Genomic DNA, 5974 nt, shown 5'->3' on the forward strand with positions numbered 1-5974 from the left:
TGTTGCATTTGGGTCCAAAAGCCTGACTGTCCTGACAAGTGGAGTCGCTGTCTGCGCAGTCTCGGTTCCTGCGTCTGTTTGACGCAGTTGTCTCATTGTTCTCAGGTCTGACATACATGGTTTTGTTTTTCCTCTCACTTGATTGCGTTTTTTTTTCACTTCTACTTTTAATTGCTTTTGTTGTATTCCATTCTTTCTTGTGCAAGCTTGTTTAAGCCAGCATTCAGCAGCACTCAGCCCAAGCTTCTCTTCCTTTTTTTATTGCCTTTTGCTACTCCTTTTATGGCAAGCACAAGCTCTTTGCAGTCTTCCTGTTTTAATTTTCCTTCAAACTATACTTTTTTTTGCCAACTTTTGAGATGCTTACAGGAATCTGGATTATAATTATTCATGTACTTGATATCCCCTTTAAGCTCCGGAGCATTTGCTGTTTTATTACAAGTTCGCCATTTTGATTCCTTATTTTATTTTATACTTTTTAATTATTTGGTCATTTATGCTGCGCAGATAAAAATCCTTAATAGTCGGTTTTGTGTTCTACTTCAACTGATCAGCAGTCGTACATTTACACCGGCAGGTTTCAGACTGCCCGCTGCTTCGATCACAATTCCTCCTCAGTCACACACATTCACTCTTTTTAGGCCTTTGGTACTTTTGGCCCAGGGATTCTCAACCCACTTCTCAGAATTTAGGGATTACTGCCCAGGGACTCCAACCCATATTTCAACCAATATGGTACTGGATGCCGTCAATCAGCAGCCCAGGATCAGGTGTCGGAGAACTGGCCTGAGTGAGAATTCCCTCCCCAGGTATTTTCTCAGAACCTAGTTCTGGTTGTGCACGGTCTTCAGTTGTCCTCCACCGATCCTTGGGTTCTGTTTAATTTGTTGGCATCCGGCTTGAAGGACCAAGTTATTCTAACATATATGACGACAAAGTAACAACATAAAAGACGTCTTGATGTTTTTCTTGCAAGGGGAGAGTGCAGCTTCCTCATCAACTCCGAGGAAGGTTCACGGGGGGCTGGTACGGTGCAGTATGATTTGGGCGGCGGTCATGGAGACTGCTGCCCCCGCGACCCAGTAACGGCTAAGCGGATGAAAATGGATGGATGAATAGTTCCAAATGTGACTTTTGGAGTTAGGTTTTTTGAGAAACATTAGTTGTGCCGCGGCAGACTCGCCGCTCAGGCCCAGTGCCTCTGCCATGGTGTGTGTCGTCTTGTGTTTGTGACCGTAAGTCGTGCGCGCGTCTGGGTGAGACAGCCAATCAGCTAACAGACGGGCGGACCCAGTGTGTGGAAACAGCCTATCATATCCCGACGTCACCAGTAACAGGCAAACAACCAATCATTCAGCAGCTGTCTAGTTTAGTTGCAGTAGTTGCCATGTGGGTTTGTTTACAAGGGAGGAGTATGCAGTCGTGATGGGAAGACCGACTCTTTTTATTGATTCGAATCTTTGACTCTCGAACAGTAAAATGAACGAGTCGTGAACGAATCCTGAACTAATCATTTCATTCATTTTACCGCAGGTGGCGCTTTAGCCCTATTGTGGGCGTTGTAAAGAAGGCTGCGGTTCTCCGACACTGAATACTGAAGGCAACATGGTTTGCTTCCGCTGACAAAGTCTACAAAGTACACAAAATACCATAAGCAATTAAAACCATGCGAAAAGTTAAGAAATAAAAACACACCACAATGTGAAGATGAATGAGAGCGAAAGAGACGCGAGCTCTCTTTCACGTGACAAATGAAACGAATCTGCGAGAACGAAGCGAAAGATTAGTTCACAGAGGATGATTCGTTCATAGTGATTAGTTCACAGCGAAAGATTAGTTCACGTCGAAAGATTAGTTCACAGTAGTGATGTGCGGATCGATCCTGAAATATCGATACTTCCGATTCTGGATCTTTATGCTCTGAAATCGATTCTGAAATCAAAATATCGATACTTTTGATACTTACGCATTCTGAGATGAGGTGTATCCTAAACAGAAACATGGTGAAAAGTATCCAAATTATTGAGATGTTGTCTAAGTGACGCTCGGTTGGTGGGACTACTTCTTCTTCCGCCTGGGTGTGTGCGTCATGCTTAAGCACAGGGGCTCTACTCCGTGCTCTCACTCAGTCACTATTGATGGGAATTTCGGCTCTTTTTTGGAGAACCGGTTCTTTTGGCTCGGTTCACTGAAAAAATCCGACTCTTTCGGGTCCCAAATGGCTCCTCAGATTATTTATTTTATTTTTTTATTTATTTTTGTTTTACAAATAACATGTTTTCAGAGTTTGAAACATTGTTTTGACATATTTTATATGATTGTGTTCTCAAGGTTTTCTATTGTTGTGTTGACTGTATAGTAAATGAGGCAGCTACCTCAGTACACTCCAGAGTTTAAAATAAATAAATAAATAAAAACCTCAGCCTCGGATTCTTAAAGAAGCTATGATTTGAAATACACATGTTTTATTTAAAAGACAAATGATAAAATATCGATAACGGTATATGCGATACCAGCCCGAATTTTACTCGGTATCGGATCGGAAAGGAAATTGGTGGTAACGAACATCACTACTGTTAAGTTTCTGTATTATTTATGTTCCACAAGTATATCAGGGGAGAGCGCGGACGCAGTCCCCCACTACCAGAAATTATGCAGTCGAGATTCCCACATTTGGGGAATTCGCAGGGGTCAGCACAGCCGGAGTGCAATGGCTAAGCCTCGCCCTGGGTGAACCACCTTCTTGATCATGGTATCTCCCCTGCCAGGTAAGTATGAGTTGTACACGGGTTACACTGCCAACCCATACACTCGGAAACCCTTCTTACTGATGGTGCTACCACCTGGAAACGCATTCAAACAAAGCACATTCAAGCACTACCACACCAATGTTATAATTTATAACAAAACATAAAATAAAAACACACACACACACACACATATATATACAGAGAACGTAGTATGTTTAAAATGGAAAAAAGGAGGATTATTATTATGGAGGATTAAAAGAGCCACACTTTTAATAAGCAGAGTACAGTCTCGTGTTCTACATCAACTACACAGACAAAACACTTATATTCATTAGAACGAGCGGATAGTGAAATTTTTTCTGACCTGTTATAGGTTAACAACGTCACTATTGCTGAAACAACTCAGTTGGATACTTATATTTCACAATTTTAGGGGGTGCACCGTTCCTGGAGGTACTGCAATACCAGGTCGATACGCGGAGTGGACGGAGCAAGCCCCTATTCCATCTCCCAGATCCAAAAATCAATTTAATATATGGTCCCCGGGTAGGGGACGTATCAGATATTAAACTGATAAGAACAGATACTACACTTGATCTTAGCCAAAAGGCCGAGAAGCGATAACGACACACCCCTGCTCTACGCTCATACTCTCCCTCAATGTCGTTTTAAGTCATGGGTCAAATGTTTAAACGTTAGATAAAACTTAACCGTAGAATTAGCGGAGCCACATGTACAATTAATGACTAAAAAAGGATCCGCTATAAACATAGATAAAACTTAACCGTATAATGATCGAAGCTACAGGAACAACTGACGACTAACTCAAATAGGAGCCGCTGTAAACATACGTAGACAAAAACATTTCACGTTGCCAAATCGTGTCAGTTGTTGTAAAATACTAGATCCCTATCCATTCCAAAAAGTTGAGGACCGATGCTTACGATTACAAGTATAAATGCTCTGTCTCGTTCGTGCACCCGGAGGTAATTATAGACCAAAACACAATATATGTACGTCACAACAATACCGCAACAGTACACAAACTGTGCAAGTTTAATGTTAATACTTCGTCCAGTGACAAAGTCAAATGCAGCATTGGGCCCCTCTGCTGGTTCACTATTGTAACTGCACCACAGCGCATGATCACATGGACTGCTGTTAAGTAGTGATGTGCGGATCGATCCTGAAATATCTGTTACGATTTGGCACCGCGGGGTATCGTGGGTATCGTGCAACTCTACAATAGACATCGATGCAGTTAAAGGCAGATAGTGAGTCATGAGTTTATACTATAAGAGCAAATAACAAGTATTAAACCAATAAATAACATATACAATTGCAACAATTCTCTTGAGAAAAATTCCGCTCCTGTAAATAATTTTTTTCTCATTTTAAATCCAATACTTGTTCAATACTTTTAAATATCTCGATAAAGCATAAAAAAGCTTTGTTTTCGATGTTTAGAAATCTCAACCAATGAACCAACAATTAAACAAAAGTATGTGCCAGAGTCAACAATCTGTGATGCTTTTTCTGACAGGATTTGGTTAAACCTAACCATTGTTGGCTTTGTTAAAGCTGTTTTATTAATGCCTCATTTTTACCGTTTGTTCCCTAACAATGTCTCTCCATACAGCAAGACGTAGAACATTATCGTCTTTTTTGAAGCAGTTTTGGTTCTTAAAATAAAGACTATATAATAAATAAATATCCAAGTTTTTAAGAAAACAATATATGGTTCAAATTGTTCTTCATTGTATTTTTCCCCTTTTCTGCTTTCAGTATGTTGTCTGGAGGTTCAGATGGCGTCATTGTTATTTATGAGCTGGATAACTACAGCAGGAAACCACAGTACACCTGCAAGGCATTCTGCACAATTGGCAGGTCAATGTCCACTAGATGGTAGCATTCTGTCTAGTTCTTGCAATGTCATTCTACTTTCTATTCTATTTTTTGATTTTTTTTTTTTGCTACAGCTGTAAATTCTTTATTTAAATATTGTTATATATAAAAATAAGCACTAAATAATTGTTCCAACAAAACAAATACTTCTTTACCCTACCTTTCTGATCACAGCAGCTTTTTTTAAAGGCTTTTTTGTACCAAGGACTGGTCGGCCAGTATTAGCCGTTACTACGGACTGGTAATACCGCACCACCTTTGAAGAAGCCTTCAATTTTCAAAATAAAACATCTTTTAGACTTTATTCTGTTAATATCAGAGTCTAAATGACCTATTGTTTTAAAAACATTTCCAGATTTTCTTTTAAGGAAAGGTCACTACTTGTCATTGTGACACAGCACACCACTGCACACAACCAAATGTGACCTCTGTTTTTAACCCATCACCAAAGTGAAGCTGCCCAGGAGCACTGTGGGGACGGTGCCATGCTCAGCCTCAGAGGTAACTTGGTAGGTGGTGGACTCGAACCTAAAGCCTTTTGGATCCAAGTCCACTTCCTTAACCACCAAGCCACCACAGCTCCCTAAATTTTTAATAAAAAACATAAAAGGATATGTCTGGATTTTTTGAATGAAGTAAATTAGTAAAACTGAAGTACATTTTTTTCACTGTGTCCTACTGTGGTCTGGTACGGATTGGCACTGGTCCCTGGACCGGGGGTTGGAGCCCCCTGCTATGGATGACACACACTGACATATTATTATACCAATGAAAAAATACTGAGTTTCTTTTAAACTTGTTATTGCTCCAGTGCATTAGTCTCTGGATATCTAGTCACTCTGAGTCTTAAATGCATTTGAGTCATTTAATTAGACAACAACCCAAAGCATACTGTAGAACTGGTGAAAGAAACGTGCAACAGGAATATATAAAAGTACTTCGGAAGAACTTGATAGGCTAATACAATCCCTTTCGGTCATAAGTACTGTAACCTGTAGCTTCTTGGCTTAACCACCTTCACTTCTTTCCCTTTCAGTACATCATTCTCCTGTCTTTCTTGTTTTTTGTAGCACACTTTCACCTTGCTGTGTCATCAAGTCTCATATGGCATCCCTGAATAGTGATAAAGTTACACTACCATCACAGTTACCCCAAGAGGTCAGACAAGGGACAGGAAAGACTCGGCCAACCCCTCGTTTATTTCACTCTACATCATGTCCTTTCTAGTGATGTACCACCAATTTCCTTTCCGATCTGATACCGAGTAAAATTTGGGCTGGTATCGCCGATACCTATAGCGATACCGATATTTTATCATT

At 40.3% G+C, this 5974-nt stretch overlaps 2 non-coding genes across 2 annotated transcripts; both read right to left on the reverse strand.

Annotated features, from left to right (window-relative positions):
- Positions 1 to 2612: 2612 nt before the first annotated feature.
- Positions 2613 to 2776, reverse strand: LOC112486434 (U1 spliceosomal RNA). Its single transcript, XR_003048863.1, has one exon. It is a non-coding gene; the product is annotated as a U1 spliceosomal RNA (small nuclear RNA).
- A 405-nt stretch (positions 2777 to 3181) lies between these two features.
- LOC112486440 (U2 spliceosomal RNA) lies at positions 3182 to 3372 on the reverse strand. The gene has a single exon (XR_003048869.1). It is a non-coding gene; the product is annotated as a U2 spliceosomal RNA (small nuclear RNA).
- Positions 3373 to 5974: the final 2602 nt, after the last annotated feature.

The sequence above is a fragment of the Cynoglossus semilaevis genome, chromosome W (assembly GCF_000523025.1).
Source record: "Cynoglossus semilaevis isolate Cse_v1.0 chromosome W, Cse_v1.0, whole genome shotgun sequence".
NCBI classification, from domain to species: domain Eukaryota; kingdom Metazoa; phylum Chordata; class Actinopteri; order Pleuronectiformes; family Cynoglossidae; genus Cynoglossus; species Cynoglossus semilaevis.